Raw genomic sequence first — 22,324 nt, 5'->3', positions numbered from 1 at the left:
AAGACTACTGAGATGTAGACATGTATGGAAAGCCTACTTCCGTAAAATAGAGACTCATAATTTTACACTAATACTATCATATTGTTTGAATGTTGCCTCTTCACATCATTGAACCGATAAGCTTCAACCATATTGAAGCTAAGCATCGTATTGTTATAAAAGATAGAATTCATGGCATAACATATCTTTAGCCATGTGCTAGTGTAAAAAATATATCAAAATATATCATAGATAAGCATATATGTATTCAAAATATGAACAAGTTCAAAAAGAAAAAAAAACCTTTGTCCCATCTCGTCCCACGCATAAACATTGTACCAAACAACAGACAAAACAGGGATGAGTTAGTCATTTAATCTTTTGGTTCTGTTCCATCCAGCACGTACCAAACACAAAATTGAATAACCATCATGTTTCGTCCTGTGCGTACCAAACATAACACGGAACCTCTATTCCTATCCCGTCCTGTCCCGTCTGCGTACCAAACAATACCATATGGAACAATATTGAGGATTTGTGAAATTGAACTTGGTCTCAAACAATTTAGATGCATATTAGAAAACAATTAATAGTCTTGATTTGACTTAGTAGGCAAAAAAAAAAAAAAACACAAGAGTACACTGCAACAAAGTGCTTCAAATCTGTAATGCAATAAAAAAATTTAAAAAAAAAAAAAGAGATTAGAGAAAGAATATCATTAGTAGACTTGGCATGGAAGAAAATTAGAAAGGTAGTGATGGGGAACTCAAATCTGAGCATGCCTCAAATTAAATCACCACTAGAAAATTTATAGCAAGAGATCATGCACCATAAGGGAATATTATTCACTTGAAGAAATTTACAAAGGAGATATTATGCACCATAAGAGAATATTATTATTGACACACCCCGATCCTAGAATCAAGGTGTGTTGGACATTATGAGCTTTGGTGGCCATGAGGAATCCAACGGTGTTCTAACAGAATTCACAAAAGTAGGACTCACCCTCGGGTGTTACATCTTAGTAATTGTATATTTAAAGCCTCCAAACTGTGTAAATGGTTACGTCACTCTCACGTGACGGCCAACATGCCCTCCTTCGAGACGGGGTGTGTCAATTATCATGTGGGACACTAAAGAATAAAATCAAAGTTTATAAACAGTAAAGTACCTTAATATATACTAGTAGAAAGCACACACTTTGTGTGTGTGAACAATTTCTCTTAATTATATGATTGTTATTTTCTAAAAAAAAAAAAAGGTAAAATAGGAAAAATATGGATATGATTGTCATTTTGTCAAAAGGTACAAATTTACTATTTTGCCTTCCTCATGTCAATATTGTGTGTTCAAAAGTGAGGGCAAAATTGGAAAAAAGGGGAAAAAAAGTTGACAAGTCCTCTTCTCTTAATAGAATACTAGCATTTGCCTACATACTTGTGTGTATGAACACATTTTTTTAGAAGATGAGAAGGTGAGAGGGAGAGAGAGAGAACGTAGGGAGAGTTGAAGGTTTTTGTTTTTGGTTTTTTTTTTTCTAATATTAGAGGTATTTTAACATCACATGTAGGTGAGGCTTCAATAAAAAACAGTAAAATCTGGACATGTGAAATTACATTATTGCCCATCATTTTTTTTGTGTGATAGAATACTAATTGTCTTTATACCTTTTTTTGGTTGACAAATAAGATTTTATTAATTAGTAGATATATATATATATATATATATATATATATATATATATCCCTTCACCTATCGTTAGGTGATTTGCTTCACAAAAAGTCATCGTTGCAATAATACATGACAAATTAAGAGAATTTTCTTTTCACTTTTATCACAAAGAGAAGAACATGGCTGAGAAGAACCAATAGGTTTATCCTTTGGCACCAGCAAATGGTTACACAAGAAGCGATGCAGAGTCTTTGGAATCCAATGATGAGCTGAAACGCAAAAAGAGAACTAAATTGGCCATTTATATTGACATTTTCATCGTGTTTCAGATGATGGTTATAACCGCCATAGGTCTCGAAAACTTAATTTTAATCCCTAAATAAGATTAATACAGTATTGAAGATTAAAAACTAAAAATAGTCCTTTAACTCATGTTCACATCAGATTATATAGTCCATGTCATATTTAATTATTTTTCTAGCAATTTATTATATTTTTAATTTACCTATATTTCCCTTAGGTACAAATATATGTTTAAACGTTTTGTAGTTATGGATTCCTCATGTCTGTCTGCATCGATTACGATTCATCTCTCCATCTTCGGCGTCAATGAAGCTTTTCCCTTTTTTCTCTACTGATGATGATGTTCACGCTTCCTTTCTATATATTGATCCCAAAAATCAGTTTCTCGTTATTGGTTGGATTGTCTCATTATCAATTCATAGTAGAATTTTCTTATATAAACTCTTGGGTCTAAAATCAAAGTGAAGCAGTTGTTGTGTTATTCACTGGTGATTCGTGCATACTAGACTATTTTTTGTTCAGGTTTTTAGCACCAATTCCGACCAGTTCAGGTAATTTCTGTAAATTGTAAAATGTTGTTCTTTATTTCTCTCAAATTTTCAATTTAACTTTTTTCAAATAGTTGAAGCATGGATTAACTTTGACGAAATTTGTGTTGGGGTTCATATGATTAATACACAATGCATATTTTGTGTATGATGAAATGCTCAAGTGAATTCTTTTTTAAATGATCCCGCACATGCGAACTTGGTGGCATAGTTTTACTAATATGTGCATTAGTGAGAATTTTGATGGCAATTTGTACCAAATTCTCTAGTATATCATAACATCAGTTTTACTAAACTGTGCACAATCCCTTCTCTGTATGTCCCTTCAGTAAATATCCTACTGGTTGTGGCAAAATTTTCAGGGACTATATTGTGCATTTGTTTTGCAAGTGTGCTTATGCACCTACCCCAGAAGCCTTTGATGTGCACCTAAGGGTTCTAAAGGATGAAGATGGATCCATAATGAGAACTTTCTTGGATAGTCTTCTAAAAGAAAATTGGTCCAATGCATCTTTTGAAGGTGCCAGTATGTGCATTTTTCGGTTTTTATTTTTCTCTTTCATCTTTGGTTGTGAAATGAGGTTCATACATTAATCACCATTCCCTTATATAGGTACGGAGAAATGTGGTCCAATGTTGCAGAATCTTTTAATTCTTGGATATGTGAAGAACGATCTTTACCAATTTATCAATTGGTTGATTGTATTAGAGTGAAGATGATGGAAATGAATAAAGAATGGTTCCGAGCAACACACAATTGGAATACATTTCTATGCCCTGAGATGGAGGAGCGCTTTAATCAAGTTTTGGAAGTTGGCAGGCATTGGGAAATTAGTAGGTTAAGTCTATCTGTTTTGAGGTACACAATGACATTTCAGTGATGGTGGATTTGCAAAATCGTTTCTATTCATGTTATCAATGGCAAATCAAAGGGTTTCCTATAAGCATGCAGTGGCTGCGAATATCAATGATGATGGAAATCCTAATGACTATGTTGAAGATTTCTTCACCGTTGAATACTACAAGTCTTCTTACTCCTTCCCAATATATCCAATTCCGAACATTGATAGGCCTGATATTGATGGACATGAAGAAATTGTTGTGGAACCACCATTGACCAAAAAACAATATGGGAGGCCAAAGCTTAAGATGATGAAATCAATTGGTGAACAATCAAGGCCAATAACATGTGGGAGGTGTCATCGAATCGGGTGGCATAATTCTCTCACATGTTAAGCCCAAATTTAAGAGCTTATCTTTTCAATTTATCGTTTGCAATAGAACTATGTTTGTTTCAGCGATTTTAGTTTTATTACTCCCAGAACTATATTTCCATTTGGTTATTAATAAAGAGTTTAGAATAAAGATTTACTTTTAAATGAAATGGTGTCTCGTTTTAGTTTTTCCGAACCTATTCAACTGCACCTACACAAGTGTTGATACTAAATCGTACGAATGAAAATATTAATTTTCTTTTCTGTAATTTCTTGGCAACCCATTATTGTAAAAATCATTGTCAAGCTTAGAGATACAAGCAAACATAAGTTCTCTACTTGCAACAATGGTTAATTTGGTATCATCCATGACAACACCAATCCATGTTGCCCTTGAAAGTTTAGGTACAGTCAGATAGGTTCAGTGTATATGGCTCACGAATGATTAAGTTGGTGAATTTCAATGGTCAAGGTTGATTAATTTTGGAATGTCAATAATGAGTACGATATGTTTTTTATTACAATGGTTATGAATTTCCTTTATGAAACACCAAATGGCTATTTAATTGTGCCCACAATTTGGCTGATTGTAATGGTTAATGAAATCCCTTGTTTTTTGCAGATTACAATGGTTAATTTGTCTCATAACACCATGATTATTAGAGATTTGTCATTTCCACTGTATCACTGTAATCAATGGTTAAGAAATCCCTTGATTTCAGCTAATTAAAACAATTTTCTTTTTCATTTCATTTTTTTTAAAATAATAAACAAATAAAATTTTGCTTAATTTTACATCCGAAATGACAAAAAAAAAAGGAAGCAAACCATGAAAAATAAGAAGGTACAATAACATATGCATCATGCAGTTGCAAAAATTCTAAAATAGCAAACTATGAAAATATGAAGCACACAACATCAAGTTCGATACCCAATTCATTGTTTTTGACATCATGCAGCAGCAAAAGAAATGGGCTCGATAGCCTTTGTGTCACACAACAAAATACTAAGTGATCAAAACATTAAGCATCACGTAGGTACAAAACATTTAAGATCCTTATTATATGTCTGTAGTATATCAATAACATCGTAGTCGTTCTTCCATGCATCATCTGTCGCAATGCCTTCTCTATATATCTTGAACAAACCCCAAAATGGTGTCCTTTCCATAAGCTCTAGGTGGATAGTTTTGACATGATTTTGAAATTTTTGGTAGGCTCCTGCAAAAATCCCCATGTTAGACCTGTATTGTAGGAATGAATATTCACTCCTCCTCTTTCGTGCCATATTCCTATAACCTGCGGATTCATACAATATGGAAAAGTATCATGGTTTACACAATGATTGAAATGCATCAAGTATTACAACAAAATGGATTAAATAAGTCCTCAGGTGGATTCAAACCTAATTAGTACAAACAGTGCCAACTTTTTTCATATTGAATTGTTCGGACCTACACTATAAACATAATTATTTGAAAGTGTGCCCAAATTGAGCTTACCAAATCAAACAGACCTAAACATCATAACGTAAGTAATTGAATTCACAACCTAATTGATCATACCAAATCAATTGGACCTAAACGTACGCAACATACCTAAATGAACGTACAGAATGAAGGGGACCTAATTGACCGTACTGAATGGAGGGGACCTAATAGACTGTACTGAATGGAGGAGACCTAAACATACGCAATGTACCTAACTGACCATTCCAAACCTAAAAGACCGTACAAAAATATAGGATGGCATTGCGCAGCCAGCAATGATTTTAGGCCATATCCTCATTCCCTTCCCAACTAAGATGCACAATACACTATTTTTCAATGAGCTTTCATCCCCCTGCTTCACATCCTATTCTACTTGCAATTTTGCAATGTTTCAATCTCATTTATCTTTACGCTGTCTCAAATGCTTTCATTTTTTTTAATAGTCCTGCACTCAATAAATTAAAAATGAGTCCAAGGATAAACGAAAGGAACTAATTGTATGTAGAGAAAATGACCGTAACGAAACGATATAGTGTACCTAACTGACCGTACCGAATGGAGATGACCTAACTAACCATACCGAATGGAGGGGACCTAATTGACAAGAACCTACAAATACAAAATCTCCACAGAAGCCTTTCAACAAACACATGGTATGCATTGTAAAAATCAATTCTTGCTAAAACAATGAAACTTATCGGACCAATACATGCACACCATACCAACAAGTTATACAAGTATCAACTGGTGTGTTGATTATGACAGCTAAACACATTTTCCACACCATATAGCTTATGATTACGACAAAAGAAAAGCACACATAGTATCTTACAAGTGATTCGTGGGTTCTGACGAAGTCAACAAATCGAGGAAGCCGAACAATCGTAGCTTCAAATAGATTTTTGTGGAGCAAGGGTCCAAACGGTTACAACAACTGAAATACTGTTTTGCGAGAGTAAACAACATGTTTGAAAATTTGAAAATTTTCATTGATTACAGGTGCAATTCAAGCTGCTTTTAATGTCGTGATTTCCATACCGGATAAAAAGGGACTCCCCCCTCTCTCTCTCTCTAAATCTCTCTCTAATGTTGATGGTTAAGAATTTGAGAACAAGAGGTAGTTCTAACATTTGAGATGGCAGGCATGTAAATAGTGGTAAAGACTTTGGTAGTTGTATAGGTGACATGTCATGGTGCATTGAAATAAAGGAGTTTTTTTAAATACTGAAAACCTCTTAGGTTATATTCTAAAAATTATCTTTGATAAGGACTAATCTCTAAGAGCCCCAAGTTAAAACCCTAAAGGTCTAGCTAGGCAACATCAATGTGCAAGGCATCAACCAGGGCTGTCTTTGAGATTTCGGGGCCCTGTGTGAAATTTATAAAATGGCCCCTTTTTAAGATATATATTTTTTTAAAGTATGATAATATATTGGTACTAGAAAATAATAACTTCAATCAAAACAACCTTTAGGACTCACTGATTGTAAGTTTACAAGTATCATTAAATAAGTAAAAAGAGTTATAAACATAATCTTCACTGAATAATAAAAAACAGTTCAATCTTAAGCAACCAAATAAAGAAAAAAAAACTTCAAAAACTCTAACTTTAGAGTTTTACTTGAATATATAGCATTATTCTATAATTAATAAAATTGAAAAGAAAATCGTTTTTTAAGATGTTGTTATTAACACTCCTAATATCTCATTGTGCGTTCCAAATTTTTATATTTAGAAAGAAAAAACAATTACACTTATAAAAGTGCACTATAAGATTTTAAAGTGCTAATAAAAGTATTTTTTTAATATATAACATTATTACATATAAATATAAGATACCAAAAAATTTTGGAAGCCCTATGCAATTGCATCTTTCGCTCCCCCTTAGTGCCGCCTCTGGCCTCAACTCTGTCCCAGCAACACTTTCATTCAACACTAAATTCACAACACAAATCAAAGTCAAAAACACAAATTTTGGTCCATACAAGTATGATGCAGGCATTGTCTCGTTTTTGTACCAAGGCGCGACCGTTGGGCAAGTTTCTATTCCCAAGAGCAAGGCTGAAATGCTTTCCACCAAAAAAATCAATGTTGAGGTGAGCTTGAGTTCAAGTGAATTGAGCGGTACAAACCTTGGCAGTGAAATGAGCAACGGGGTGTTGACTCTCAACAGCACGGCTAAGTTGACGGGAAAAGTTGAATCGATGCTTATAATGAAGAAGTCTTCCACCATGGACTGCACCGTGGCGTTTGATTTGTCATCCAAGACGCTCCAAAGTTTGCAATGCAAGTGATTAATGATCTGCGACATCAATACTTGTACTTGATTTGTTAATTTTTTAATTGGTTCTCTTTGTTACTTCTTGTATTTTGTTGGAGAACTATATATTAGATTTCTCTGTAATTTTAAGCCAATTAGGCCCCGGGCCTGATCTGTTATTTCTTTTTCGTTATTTTATAGGATTGGATATAGAAATAGTTGCTTTTCTCTACATGTTTAGTAATTGCAAAATTTTAAGCCTAATGAGGCCCCGGCCTACTTATCATCAAATTGAATCCATCACATAATTTCATAGAATTTTGAGAGTGATGCACCATCACATTTGATTTGTCATCAAGGGCGGTCCAGATTAAGTTTAGAATGCAAGTGCAACCACACATGATATTTCTTTAACCTACAAATCCTAAATAGTATGCTAGCCCATCTGGTGTCGAGTTTTTGTTCAAACTAGCCCCTTGCAAACATTATGAGGTGGAGAGTGAGTTGGACCTCATACTGTGCTTGTGGATGCAAATTTCTTCTTCCTTGATCTTGGACAAAATTGCACTTACAAAATAATTAACATCTTTGGTTAATGCCAAAAGCCTCATGTGCTCACAATGAATGGGAGGGCTTTGACCGAAGAACCTCTTATGCCAAAGTTAGAATTTAGAGAGAAAGTGTTTGAGAATTTTAGTAAGAGAGTTGGAAGTGGTTTTTGGAGAGAATGGAGAGCTATTTATAGGGATATGTAGCTAATTAGCCATTAATAGATTAATTAGGTAATAAATCCATTAATTGACTAATTAACATAATTTGCTTTCTCTCCACAGTGCTAGCCATAATAATATAGTTCAAATTCATATTTGGCAAGAATCGAACTTAACAGACCTCTGGCTTACAAGTGAATATGAATACCACCAGACCGTAATATTAAGTTACTACGGTCCAGATTTATTAGAATTTTGATAGTGATGCACCATCACATTTGATTTGTCATCAAAGACGGTACATATTAAGTTTAGAATGCAAGTGGAACCACATATGATATTTCTTTAACCTTCAAATCAGTATGCTAATTTTTTTTTTTGAATAATAATATTATTTACACTAAAATGGTGGGAAGTGGACTAAGTCTTACAATGTGTTAACTATAATAATGTGGTTCTAATTCATATTTGGCGAGAATAAAATCTATGATCTCTCACTTACAAGTGAAGAAGAATACTACTAGATTGTAGTACTAAGTAACTACGAATGTGTAATTGGCATTTTATAATTTTGTACTTATGTATTTTTAAATTATTTTTGAAATTTTTTATTTTTAAAATGTGAAAGAAAACTAATAAAAATAACCACCCCAAAAACGTGGGGACTCTTTAATTATCACCATGGAAGTTAAACTACTATTTTACCCTTTTCAAATTAAATTGTTTTCCTTTAAAATCTTAACTAGAGAAGGGCAATTTTAGGTAGTTCAAAAACTTCACATTTCAAAAGCACTCAACTAGCCCCTTGCTTCTTGTTCCTTTCTTGTCGAATGTTTTGCTCCTCATGCACAGATTGCAATTACTTCATTTAAATCCCACTTTTCCTTTTGAGCAATGTAAAGCTCTTCAACTAAGAGTACTGCAGGGAGTTTCAGGCAAAGTGAACCAGGAAAGGATCTTCAATCTTAATGTGTAGTGCATTAAGCTTGGCAACCACATCAACCATGGAAAGGATGTGTTCTCTTACATCATCACCAATTTACTTAGTAGTATTCAGGGTGTTCATTAGGATTCCATTCTTAGATTCCTTAAATTTGACTTCAATGGAATCATGGTATGCTTTAGCATTATCAGACTCAGTGATGGCTCCTCGAACAAGGTCAGACATTGACCTCTTGATCACCAACAACGCCTTCCTATTTGCCTTAATCCACGTCTCATACTCATTCTTTTTGTCAGCAGGTGCATCATCTGCAGGCTTGGCAGGTTCCTTTTCCCATAAAGCTAAATCGAAATCCATAAGTCTTAGGGCTATTTCAATGTCTTGTCTCCACTTATTATAGTTGGTTCCATTGAGTGTTTTTGAATTGAATTGAATTCTGGGAGCCCAGTGTTAGAAAAGAATAACTTTTCATTTACCAACCTAATAAAGTTACATGATAGTTGTATATATACAACTCATTTACAACTGTCACCATCAGCTACTCCAACTAACTAATTACACATTTAACCTGATTAACAAATATCAAATATTGAATTACATTTCTAAGTATTAACTAATAGTTTCATTTACATAAGTATCCTTAATATCCCCCCTCAAACTGAGCGGAGGAGATCGAAGGGAGAGTTTGTTGCGGAGAGAATGAAACCGATCCTTAGCAAGAGCCTTGGTACAAATATCTGCAATCTGTTGTTGGGTGCAAATATAGTGAACAGAAACTTCGCGAGCTAAAACCTTTTCACGAATGTAATGGTAATCAAGCTCAACATGCTTGGTACGAGCATGGAACAAAGGATTTTTGACCAGAGAAAGAGCAGAGACATTATCACACCACAGGTGGGGAATAGAAGGAGATTGGTAAGCAAGATCCACTAGAAGTTTGCAAATCCAAGTGAGTTCAGCAGCAGTATTGGCAAGAGACCGATACTCAGCCTCCGTGGATGAGCGAGCAACAGTAGGTTGCTTTTTAGCGCTCCAACTAATCAGAGAAGAGCCAAGAAAAATGCAGAAACCACCAGTAGACTTTCGGTCAAGAGGACAACCTGCCCAATCGGCATCAGAGAAGGCAGTAATGGATGGAGAAGAGGAACATTTTGGAAACCATAATCCTAAATCAAGAGAGCCTTTAAGATACCTGAAGATCCATTTAACAGCCTAAAAATGGGAATGGCGGGGACTATGCATATATTGGCAGACCAAATTCACAGCAAAGGAGAGATCAGGCCGAGTCCAAGTTAAGTATTGAAGGGCTCCGACAAGAGATCTGTAGTGAGCAGCATTGTCCAGTAAAGGGGAAGAATGATCAAGCTTTGATGTACTCAGAGGAGTAGCACAAGGTTTGGCACCATCCATGTGAGCTTTCTTAAGCAAGTCCAGTATATATTTGGTTTGGGAGATGGAAATACCCTTAGATGACCGTTTCACCTCAATACCAAGAAAATAGTGAAGTGGACCGAGATCCTTGATAGGAAACAGAGAGCTAAGCCGAGTAATGACTTGTTGACAAGCAGAAGGAGATGGGCCAGTGACAATAATGTCATCAACATAGACTAAGACGAACACCATGGGATCAGTCTTGACAAACAAGGAGTGATCGGATTGAGAACCAGTAAATCCCAAAGAGAGAAGTGCACCATGAAGTTTTTCATACCAAGCTCGAGGAGCTTGTTTGAGACCATAGAGAGACTTGCGGAGATGGCAAATGTGATGAGGATGATTAGAGTCTTCAAAACCTGGTGGTTGTTGCATAAACACCTGTTCAGAGAGAGTACCATGCAAAAATGCATTGCTGACATCAAGCTGATTGAGAAACCAATCAAATTGAGCTGCCAAAGTGAGGAGAATCCGAATTGTGACCGGTTTAGCAACCAGACTAAATGTCTCTGTATAATCCAAGCCGGCCTGCTGGTGGAAGCCTTTGGCAACAAGACGGGCCTTGTATCTGTCAATAGTACCATCGGGTTTCCTTTTGATTCGGAAAACCCACTTGCAGCCGACAACATTGGTGGAGGGAGAAGGAGGAACCAAAGTCCAGGTTCCAGTTTGCTGCAGTGCAAGAAACTCATCCTGCATAGCTTTAAGCCAGTGGGGATATTTAGAGGCCTGAAGATATGTAGTAGGAACAAAGTCATGAGAAAGATGAGAGGGTAGAGGATGTTTGGTTGCAGTAAAGGCCTTGGGCTTGTAGATTCCAGATTTAGCTCGGGTCTGCATAGGATGGATATTGGTGGGGAGATGGGAATGGGAAGGTGTATGGGAAAGGGAAGGGGATGGAGAGGCACTGATGAAAGGTAATGAGATTGGAGAGACAGTAGGAGGGGAAGAAACCGGAGAAAGCTCTGGAGAATAAGGACTGGGGAGGATTATGGGTTGAGAAAAGGTTAATTGAGTTGGAATAGAGGGAGGATGAGGAAGATTGGATGGTGGAGATGGAGGGGCAGAGATTGGCAGGTGAAAAGGAAAACTGGACTCATCGAAGATGACATGGCGGGACACATAGATCCGTTGAGAAGTAGGATCAAGATATTTGAACCCCTTGTGATTGAGACTGTAACCCAGAAAAACACAGTGTTTGCTTTTAGGATCCAACTTGGATGAAGAATAAGGCTGCAACCAAGGAAAGCAACTGCAACCAAAGATTTCCAGTGTGTGATAAGATGGAGATCGGTTGAATAATAATTCCCATGGAGAAGCTTTGGATGTAGTCGGCATTCGATTGATCAAATAAACTGCAGTAGCAAAAGCATAATCCCAATAAAGATGAGGAACATGAGAAACTGTCAACAATGTCCTTGCTGTCTCCACTATATGTCGATGTTTACGCTCAGAGCAACCATTTTGCTCCGGAGTGTGAGGACAACTGAGTTGATGATGAATGCCATGATCAACAAGAAATTGAGAAAACTGAGAACTCAAATATTCACCACCAGAATCAGATCGCAGAGTTTGAATTTTGAGGCACAACATATTCTCAACATGAGCCTTAAACTTCACAAAAGTGCTAAAAACATCAGATTTGTATTGCAAAGGGAAGAACCAACAAAATTTGGTAAATTCATCCACAAAAATGACATAATACGTGTGATGATGAACAGAAGATACAGAGGCTGGCCCCCAAACATCAGTGTGAAGTAATTCTAACGGTTTACTAGTCCGACTCAGTACTGGAACAAATGGTAGTTTAGAGCTCTTGCTTAATGCACAACCATTACAGAATGTAAGATGAGGATTACCAGAAACAGAAATACAAGACGCATAGGACAACTTATTAATGATCTTAGGAGAGGGGTGACCTAAGCGTTGATGCCAAACATCCCTGGATGCATTTGCTGAAGCAGCAAAGGCAAGATGAGAAGCATTCACCAAGGCAGAGTTGAGAGGTTGAAACTGATAGAAACCATGATGCACTGGTCCTTTAAAAAGCATCTTCCCCGAAGTAATATCCTTCACAGTGAAGTGAAATGGATAAAGATGCATAGAACACCAATTATCAATGAGAAATTGATTTGCAAAAAGCAAATTGTGTTTTAAGTCAGGGACATGTAACACATTACGAAGCTGAAAATTGTAATGAGAAGTAGGTAATTGAGAAGATCCAGAGTGAAGAATTGGCAAACCTTTGCCGTCGCCAATATAAACTTGCTCAGGGCCTGTGTAAGGTTCCGGATTTTGGAGATGATTAGCCGAGTTTGTCATATGAGATGTAGCGCCAGAATCCACAATCCAATTTGGAGAAGAAGTGTTTGTACTGGCAACCATAGCAGAGGGAGAATGAGGACCAGAAAATTGGGGATTCATGCGGTGAGGACAAGCAAGGGCTTCATGACCAAATTGTTGACAAATTTGACAAGGAACCTTCTTGCCAGATGAGTAGAAATTTGAGCGACCACGATTATACTTTGGATAGCCTTGGCGATTGAAATTGGGGCGAAAATTGTTAGAGCGAAAATTTCCACGACCTTGAAAATTCCGAGAATTGGAGATGGCACCGCGAGCTGAAGAAGAGTTGCGATCCGAGCCACGACCTTGAGAATTGAAGTCTGGAGCCACCAGAAGAGCTTGAGAGGGAGGCGTGGGAAGAAGGCCAGCAGAAGAATTAAAGGCCTGAAAAGGCGAAGACGAAGATGTTTTCTTCTGATTCGTTAATTGAATCTCCTTACTGAGAAGAAGGCCATGAAGTTCATCAATTGTCGTGGAACCAAGGCGAAACTGAATCGCATCAACAAACGAGTCATATTCAGATGGAAGGCCATGAAGAATGACAGAGATGATCTCAGAATCTTCAATCGGAGCGCCGACACTGGCAAGAGCATCAGCAATTTCTTCAATTTGTTTAAGAAATCATGCAGCAGAAGAATCGCCCTTAGTTAGGGTTCGAAGACGAGAACGGAGTTCATGAATGTGCGATTGAGAAGCAGTCGCAAGCCGGGATTCCAATTTCGCCCAGAGTTCTCTGGAAGAATTGACTCCAACCGTGTAGGGAATCAGAGAATCAGAAAGTGTAGAGTTGATCCAGATGAGAATGTTTTGATCATTCTCATACCAGGTAACATATGTTGGATTCAGAGTGCGAGATCCAGCGGCATCAGTGAGAAATTGAGGCGGTGGAGGAAGCGAGCCATCGACAATGCCCGCAAGGTTGTACCGACGGAAAATGGGAGCGAACAAGGCACTCCAGGTCAAGTAATTCGTCGTGGTCAGCTTGATTGGAACCAAAGAACCAATGTTCTGAATCGTGATGGAAGCAGCATGAGAGGCAAAAGAGAGATTAGAGTTGGAATCGACGATCGGAGGAGGAGGATCGTGAGAACCAACGTTGGAGGAGGGAGAAGCCGAGGTCGCCATGGAAGATTGCAGGAGAAAGTAGGGTTTCGGATGCAAGAAGCTTCAAGAAAATGGAAGCTTAGCAACGAAGAGTCGCAGAAAGCGTAGGGACGAAGGAAAGAGGATCAAGTCGTTAGACAGAGGCGAGTGATACCATGTTAGAAAAGAATAACTTTTCATTTACCAACCTAATAAAGTTACATGATAGTTGTATATATACAACTCATTTACAACTGTCACCATCAGCTACTCCAACTAACTAATTACACATTTAACCTGATTAACAAATATCAAATATTGAATTACATTTCTAAGTATTAACTAACAGTTTCATTTACATAAGTATCCTTGATACCCAGAACTGAAATTTTCAAACAAAAGGAAGAAACATTCAAGACCCTATGTACTTTTTAACTGAAACAACTTTAACCTTTGGTTTTTAAGTTTAATCAGTACCAGTACAAAAATATCAAATTACATGAGCAAGGAGTTGAACACATAAAAATCATCCACCCTTGTTTGGAAATTAACTTTCACAGGCTTCATGCAATTCATACTTTTCACTGAGCTATTAGTAATCAAACCAATTAAGGTAACTCACACCCTTGTTATGGGGATATAACCTCATTGTTATGATTACTGACACAATGTGATCAACTAGACCTTGAATTTTAGCAGTCCTTGAAGCAATGAGACGAGTTTGTTGTTTTCCTTCACCCAAAAACATCTCAAAACATTGATCATGTGATGACTTTCAGCAAGCTTTAAAAATAAAACTTTCAGTCAATAACATGCTTAACAAACAAGGTTTTGAAACAAACAATTTTCCAGTTTTTATAAAGATTGGATAATTGGATTTCTGTAGCGAAATACAGTAAACCTTATTGAGGTTGGCTTAATTAAAAATTAGGGAAGTGATATTTGATTTTGTTGGTTGATTAACGTAGTTCATTGTTAATATTGTGCCGCTTGGATTCATGAAATCTTTTATTTGTTGTGATTGTGGAACTGTGTTGGAAAATATGTGATATATGTGAATGGCGAAATGACAATCCTCTAGCTGGTATATAGTTTCACTATGTATTTTGGAATCTAGTGATTCATGCTACTCGAGTTTCATTGAGTGATTTTGGAACTCTGTTTATCTGCTAGAAGGTACTATGAGAAATATCAAAGTTTAGCAAATGGTGAATTACAAATGGTTTCATCCCGTCATAGGATGTGTAGGTAGTTTAACACAGAGGTTAGATGCAACCATGAAATATAGTAAAAAAGTTGTTATTGAATAGTTTGGTTGTTTCTGATTATGACTTGTAAGCAAGGCATGATCAATGAACAAATATTTTTTGACGTCACGTGTCGATCTTGGACGTATTTGGACGTATTTCAGGATCAGGACGTGACACTACTTACGTTCCAAAATAATCCTGATTAACTGTAATGACCTATTAATTGTTGGAGCATCCAACAAAAAGAGCAACCTTCAACAAGTAAACAGTAACCATGAAATAGTCAAAAGTAAAACAAACGTGTAAAATTACACACATCTACAAGGCTTTAAACTTGACAAAGCAACATATATTGAAGACAGGAAGAAAGGAAAACCTAGCATAAAAGGTTAAAAAATAATCAATGAATATTTTATAAAATACAAATTCAAGGGTTGCACAAAAGTATAACAAATCAAGAACTAGTCTTGTTCACTCGCAGTTTGAGTGCTAAAGATGTTACAGAAAGAAGCAGTTCAACTCCACCCTCTTGCTCCACGCCACTTATCTTGTCCAGTCACTTGCATTGCAAACTTTTGAGCGTCTTTGAAGACAAATCAAAAGCAATGGTGCAATCCATGGTGGAAGACTTCTTCTTCATTATAAACAGCAGCTCAACCTTTCCGGTGAACTTAGCCGCACTGTTGAGAGTCAACACCTGGCTGCTCAATTCCCTGCCAAGATTGGATCTGCTCAGTGCACTTGAACTCAAGCTCACTTCAACATCAATTTTTTTGGTAGAAAGCATTCCAGCCTTGCTCTTTGGAATAGCAACTTGCCGACAGTCACGCCTTGGTACAAAAACGTGACAATGCCAGCATCAAACTTGTATGGACCAAAATTTGTGTTTTTAATTTTGTGTCGAATGAAGGTGTCGCCTGGACGGAGTTGAGGTCTTGGACACTGATGTTGCCTAGCCTTACCTTCGGGGTCTTGACTTTCATCACAGTGAGACTCATCGAGGTTATGATGATGATCTGAAACACAATGAAAATACCAATGTATATAGTGATCAATTTGATTCTCTTCTGGCGTTTCAGCTCATCAGCAGATTGCAAAGATTCCGCATCACTATTTTTCCAAGCCATGTTTGTTATCTGCTAGATTTTGTTGGTTTCTTTTGTGGGATGAAAGGTTGGAAGTGGAGGGAGTTTGTTCGTGGAAATGATCGAAGAGTAGTGGGTTATATATAAGGATTTAAGATGGAATATGATGTTTAGTGGTACAAGGTTCTACGAGATCCTGAAATGTAACCATGCACGCGTACATTCTATAGGATTTTTGACATGGGTAATGCTAGAAAGACTAAATTTGGAGACAAAATTTGGAAACTAAATGATGTATTACTAATAGGAATGAGCGCGTTTATTAATACTTAAGTAATAAACTAATAAAACTTTCATGTCCTTTAGTTTTCAAAATTTTATCTATAAATTTAGTTTCCTTAGTATCACTCTTTTGACATATAGTTAACCTAGACGTACGGCTGTATGTAAGAATAAATCTTTTATCTGATGTAGCTTACAAAGAAAAGGATAAAATAAAAAGAGTAATGCAATTTATACCATGTTTTTGTACCACATTTTCATACCACCTTAGGTTGCATTTGATGTGGACAACCACATCATTTGAATTAATCAGATTTTTAAATTTAGTTCATTATTTAATAAACTAATAATAAAAAAAACTAGTTAATTAAATGATGATTGTGGTATACAATGAGTCTTTCTCCTTCATTTCCTTGGGTTTTGCAAATTTTTCAAATGATGTGGCTGTTCACATTAGATGTCATCTAAGGTGGTACATAAATATGATATAAAAACATGGTATGAATAACATTACTCAAATAAAAATAAGCCGTGAGGTGCATTTCTCTCTAATAAGACTTAGGGAGATCCAATTGTTTGTGTTCTAGGCAAAGTCTTTATAGGTGCTTTCCATTATATTAATCATTTCAATCACATGTTGAACGCAATATTAACTTGAATATTATATTAACTTTCTTTAAGCCTTGCTGGATTGTTTCAAGTTTCTATTATATTTAACATTTCAATCACATGTGAACACAATGTTAACTTGAATATTAAGTTTATTTGCTGGATTGGTTTAAGGACATCTTTCATTCCTTAATTTGAACACCCATTCCACCTTGTTTCTTTAAGCAATAGAAAAAGGCAAGTATTTTTGGGCCATCATTTTTCTCCTCTGCACTCATCCAATTTTTTATTTTTTATTTTTCTGCTCCTGCATTTCTCCAGTTTTTTAGTCTTACGATTGAGTAAATTAAAGAATGACTAATGTCTAATGTAGAGGTGAGCTTGAGTTCAAGTGCCTTGAGAAGTTCCAATCTTGGCAGTGAACTGAGCATCTGGGTGTTGGCTCTCAATAACGAGGCTAAGTTGATCGAAAAGTTTGGACGTACGTTTATAATGAAGAAGAAGAAGTCTTCAACCATGGACTGCACCATTGCTTTTGATTTGTCATCAAAGCCGCTCAAAAGGAAAATAAATAAATAAATTTTTAACGTTTGCCCAACGAAATAGGTGCAATGCAGGTCGTCGTGCAAACCTACATAATTCCATCGGGCCACAATGTAAAAATTTTGCCTCATTTTTTCCTTAGATAAAATTGTCACATTCCGGCCTGGCTCCCACCACATCCTGAGCTTGACTCCGCCATAACACGATATTGTCCGTTTTGGGCCCCAACCATACCCTCACGTTTTTGTTTCTGGGAACTCACATGGGAACTTCCCAGTGGCGCGCTCGTGTACTTAGACATTTTTAGGTTTAAGTTTATTCACATTTTACATATCATCACATTTTATGGTTTCGTCACCTTCTAGTATCGACAAACACAACTCGATTCGGAGTGGATATTCCAGGTGTCAAAAAGTGTTTGCTGGACGAAATATTCTAAAATTTCATCGATCAAAGTGTTTGGGCTGACATGATAAAGTGACCTTTGCCCGACGACCTTGGTTAGCTTGCCCAACGAAATTTTAAGGTTAGGAACACGTGTCATAATTTTCGGGTTTTGGCATTTATGGTTGAGTTTCTTATTTTATTTTATTTTCTGTCTTTAAAACCTCATAAATGAGAAGTATTTAAGTATAATTTAAACTAAATTCAAATATAGGATTGTTTTTTTCTTATTATTTATTTTTGTTATTTTTTTTTATTTTAAGAAGAAACTATATTTCATTGGGAAAACTTTAATCGTAGAAGACATCTAAGGACATCAAAGATGTTAAAAAATAAAATCAAAAGAAAAAGTTACGCATGTCATAAAATTTTAGCAAGATTCGAAACAAAACTCATACAACCCAAAATAACCACAACCATATGGTAACCTATAACTCTAAACTTTGATTGTCACCACAAATTAAAATCTTGTCGCTGTGAAACTCATTTCATCTTGCCATAAAGAACTTATGGAACAATATCGAGGATTTGTGAAATCGAACTTGGTGTCAAACGATTTAAAAGCATAATAGCAAACAATAGTCTTGATTTGACTTAGTAGGCGAAAAACATAAGAGTATTGTAAACACGGAAAATTCCTGAAACGAAAGAGACAAGAACGACGTGCACAAACAAATATTTGTATTTGATGATTTTGGGTTACAATCTCTCTCAATTTTGATCCTCTGATTCGATCTCCGTAAGGCGTTGATTTGTGGATGTTTCGTTGATCCAAGGGCCATCGAGGCTTGATCTTGAATTGGTGGATTGTTGGAAGTTTCTTCAAGGGGTCGTGGGCTTTGATCTTTGAAGGTGGATTTGAGCGGATCTTCAAGGAGCCGTTGGGGCTTGATGTTGAGGATGAGTGTTTCTTCAAAGGCCGTTAAGGCTTGATCTTGAATAACGGTGATGAACGGGTCTTCAAGGGCTTTTGGGCTTGATCTTGAAGAACAGTGATTAGCAGATCTTCAAAGGCTTTTGGGCTTAATCTTGAAGAACGGTTTGGATGTGTGGATGTGTCGACGTTTGTTGATCCAAAGGGCCGTTGGGACTTGATCTTAGGATGAACGGATGAACGAAGAATGAAGAACACTTTCTTCAAGGGCCGTCGGGGCTTGATCTTGAATTGGTGGATGATTGTTGATCTAAAGGGCCGTTGGGGCTTGATCTTAGGATGAACGATGATGAACGAAGAACGAAGAACACTTTCTTCAAGGGCCGTCGGGGCTTGATCTTGAATTGGTGGATGATTGTTGATCCAAAGGGCCGTTGGGGCTTGATCTTAGGATGAACGAAGAACGAAGAACGAAGAGAGTTTTCTTGATTCTTCGGGATTTGCTTGAGAGCTTCGGAGTTTCAGAGCTTCAGAGCTTCAAGGTGTAATATGAATTCCTCCCCAAATGAATGAAATTGGCTTCTATTTATAGAATTTTCCAAGGCCTAATTTTGAATATAATATTCTAGATGAAATAAGTCGTTTCTGCCAGGTGTTGACATGTGTCCTGTTTGATGACTTTTCCGATGATTCTCAATTTTTTGTTTAGACACACGCTACGTGTAAAATTTATGTAATACATGAGCGCTGAAACATTGATTTATTGGTCAACATTTATTTACCGAAATTTTGTTGTCTACAAATGCCCCCACTTCAAGGCGCGTCGTATACATGTGCTTGTCATGTGTAGGAGATGTGTTTTGAAGTCTCTTATTGTAGATGTCGATCTAAGGGCCGTCAAGGCTTAATCTTGAATTGGGCTGGAGATTTCTTCAAGGGCCGTTGAGGCTTGTTCTTGAACTTTTGTTTGAAATTTCTTCAAGGGCCGTTGAGGCTTGTTCTTGAACTTTTGTTTGAAATTTCTTCGAGGGCCGTCGAGGCTTGATCTTGAAGGTTGAAATTGGACCACAAGGAGCTTCATGTGGTAGATGATCTTTGGCTTTGGTAGTAGATGAATCGGCACGTCTTTGTTTTTTGCGTTTTGTTGACTTTCCACAGCTTTGATCTTGAACTGGTTTTGATTCAAGGGTGATAGACACTTGATCTTGAATCGGACTTGTGATTTCTTCCAGGGCCGTCGAGGCTTGATTTTGAATTTGGCTGGAAGCTTCTTCAAGGGCCGTTGAGGCTTGATTCTTGAAGGCTGACTCGAACATATGGCAAGCAGGCACGAGGTGAAGGTGACAACTTGTTGCTTTGTTCAATCTTTCTAATTCACACCTGAGCAGTTTGGTCAGCAGTATGATCTTCAAGATTGATGGGCTTTTCTTCCAGTTGGTGACTTGATCTTTAAGGATTTGATTCAAGGGTGGTGAAACGGCACATGCAGCCCACAACGCCTAGCAAGTCGACCCAAGAATTTGAGGGTCAAAACGAGTCCACCGTCCAGAGTGATTGCAACCCTGATGATATGAGATACTTTTGATTTTGAAGAAGTAGCGGATGAATCGGCACGTGCTTTGTTGTGCTTGTCTCCACATGTTTCAATGTATTATTTTCCCTTGCTTTATCTGTTCCTCAGGCAGATGTGGCATCTTCTCGAGTTCTTCATCTCAGACTATTTCTGCTGAGTTGATTGTGCATGCTGCATTCTTCTCTGCTTGTTTCTTCAGGCAGATGTAGCAGCTTCTCGAGTTCCTCAGTTCAGACTCCTTCTACTGAATTGACTGTGCAGACCGCATTCTTCTCTGCTTGTTCCTTCTGCACCTTGTCTCCACATGCTGCAAGGTATCATTTTCACTTGCCTTATCTGTTCTTCAGGCAGAAGTGGCAGCTTCTTAGGAAGTACAGCAGCAGTGGGAAACGAGTACTCGAGAGCAGTGCTAGGTAGGCAATCAGGGAAGGGTTCCAAGCAGTCGGTTCCTTACCCGAGTTTGAGTGGAAGTTTCGGCATATTGTTTTCTTTATCCTTGTCTTTGTAGGTAAGAACAAGGACAAAGGAAAGGACAGGGAGAACACATGATATGAGATACTCTTGCTTTCTACCCTGGTGATATGAGATACTTTTGCTTTGGAGTCATTGGCTTGCAGAGGTACCCCAAGGAATAAGGAACACTGAATGACTCGAGAGGCTTCGTTGGGAAAGCATTTTTTGGAGATGAAGAAAGGCTCTGTATGTCTGCCTTGCTACGGAAGGTGAAGGTGGACAGTTATAGGAAGTTCTTTAATACCTGTAGAGGTACTATTCTTTTACTCGTGTCGGCAACCGTTGGATGATTGAACAGTAAACTTCACGTGCTTTCTCCTTCACCCAAAAATCTTCGACAAATTATCCGTGATTTGCGCAAAGTTGAGTGTGCATATGACAGGTGTTGACGCGGTTGAAAAAGACTGGCGCCTCTTCGATATCTGGGATCGACGCTTCGACAAATTACCCGTGATTTCCGCAAAGCTGAGTTTGCGTGTAATGGGTGCTGACGCGTCTGGAAAAGCAAGATGCCTCTCCGATTTCTGAGCTTCGTCGAGTGTAGAGGTTGTATGTGACAAGTGCTGACAAGTCTGGAAAGGAAGATTGCCCGTGGTTTTTTTTTTTTTTTTTGAGCAAGCCCAGCTTTTGAGAAAGCTAGCACCTCTTCGATTTTTGAATTGGCCCCTTCGAATTCTGAGCTCGCCTCTTCGATCTCTGAAATCCCATCGAGTGCTGATTTTTTATAGAGGCACGTTGTTCGTTTCAAAGCACACTTGAATTTTCGCTTGTGAAAACTCCCTTCTTGCACTTCTAAGATCTTGATTTGTTCGATCTCTTCTTTCTTCAACACTTTGAAAATGTCTGGCCCCTCCGATCGTCGTTTTGACTTGAACCTTGGTGAAGAGGCAATCCCTTCTTCTCCAGACAACATATGGCGCCCATCCTTCATATCCCCTACTGGTCCTCTTATCGTTGGGGATTCAGTGGTGAAGAATGATATGACCGCTGCGGTGGTGGCCCGGAACCTTGTCACTCCCAGAGATAACAGACTACTTTCCAAACGGTCTGATGAGTTGGCTGTTAAGGATTCTCTGGCTCTCAGTGTGCAGTGTGCAGGTTCTGTGTCTAATATGGCCCAACGCCTATTTGCTCGAACCCGTCAAGTTGAATCATTGGCGGCGGAAGTGATGAG

The 22,324-nt window shown here is 37.5% G+C and overlaps 2 long non-coding RNA genes across 4 annotated transcripts; one reads left to right on the top strand and one right to left on the bottom strand.

Annotated features, from left to right (window-relative positions):
• Window positions 1-1,776: 1,776 nt before the first annotated feature.
• On the top strand, window positions 1,777-3,798 carry LOC139191441 (uncharacterized). 3 transcript variants are annotated; one of them, XR_011575498.1, is made up of 3 exons: window positions 1,777-2,504; window positions 2,864-3,021; window positions 3,115-3,798. It is a non-coding gene; the product is annotated as an uncharacterized lncRNA (long non-coding RNA). The 3 variants fall into 3 exon arrangements; XR_011575499.1 differs by having other exon boundaries at window positions 2,831-3,021; XR_011575497.1 differs by having other exon boundaries at window positions 1,777-3,021.
• An 819-nt stretch (window positions 3,799-4,617) lies between these two features.
• On the bottom strand, window positions 4,618-6,310 carry LOC108172876 (uncharacterized). The gene is made up of 2 exons (XR_001789456.3): window positions 6,037-6,310; window positions 4,618-4,935 (listed from the first exon to the last, which is right to left on the bottom strand). It is a non-coding gene; the product is annotated as an uncharacterized lncRNA (long non-coding RNA).
• Between the last annotated feature and the right edge of the window lie 16,014 nt (window positions 6,311-22,324).

Source organism: Malus domestica, chromosome 14 (assembly GCF_042453785.1).
Source record: "Malus domestica chromosome 14, GDT2T_hap1".
In the NCBI taxonomy this organism is placed as follows: domain Eukaryota; kingdom Viridiplantae; phylum Streptophyta; class Magnoliopsida; order Rosales; family Rosaceae; genus Malus; species Malus domestica.
The sequence above is the reverse complement of the archived record's forward strand: the minus strand, read 5'-3'. Positions and strand labels throughout refer to the sequence as shown.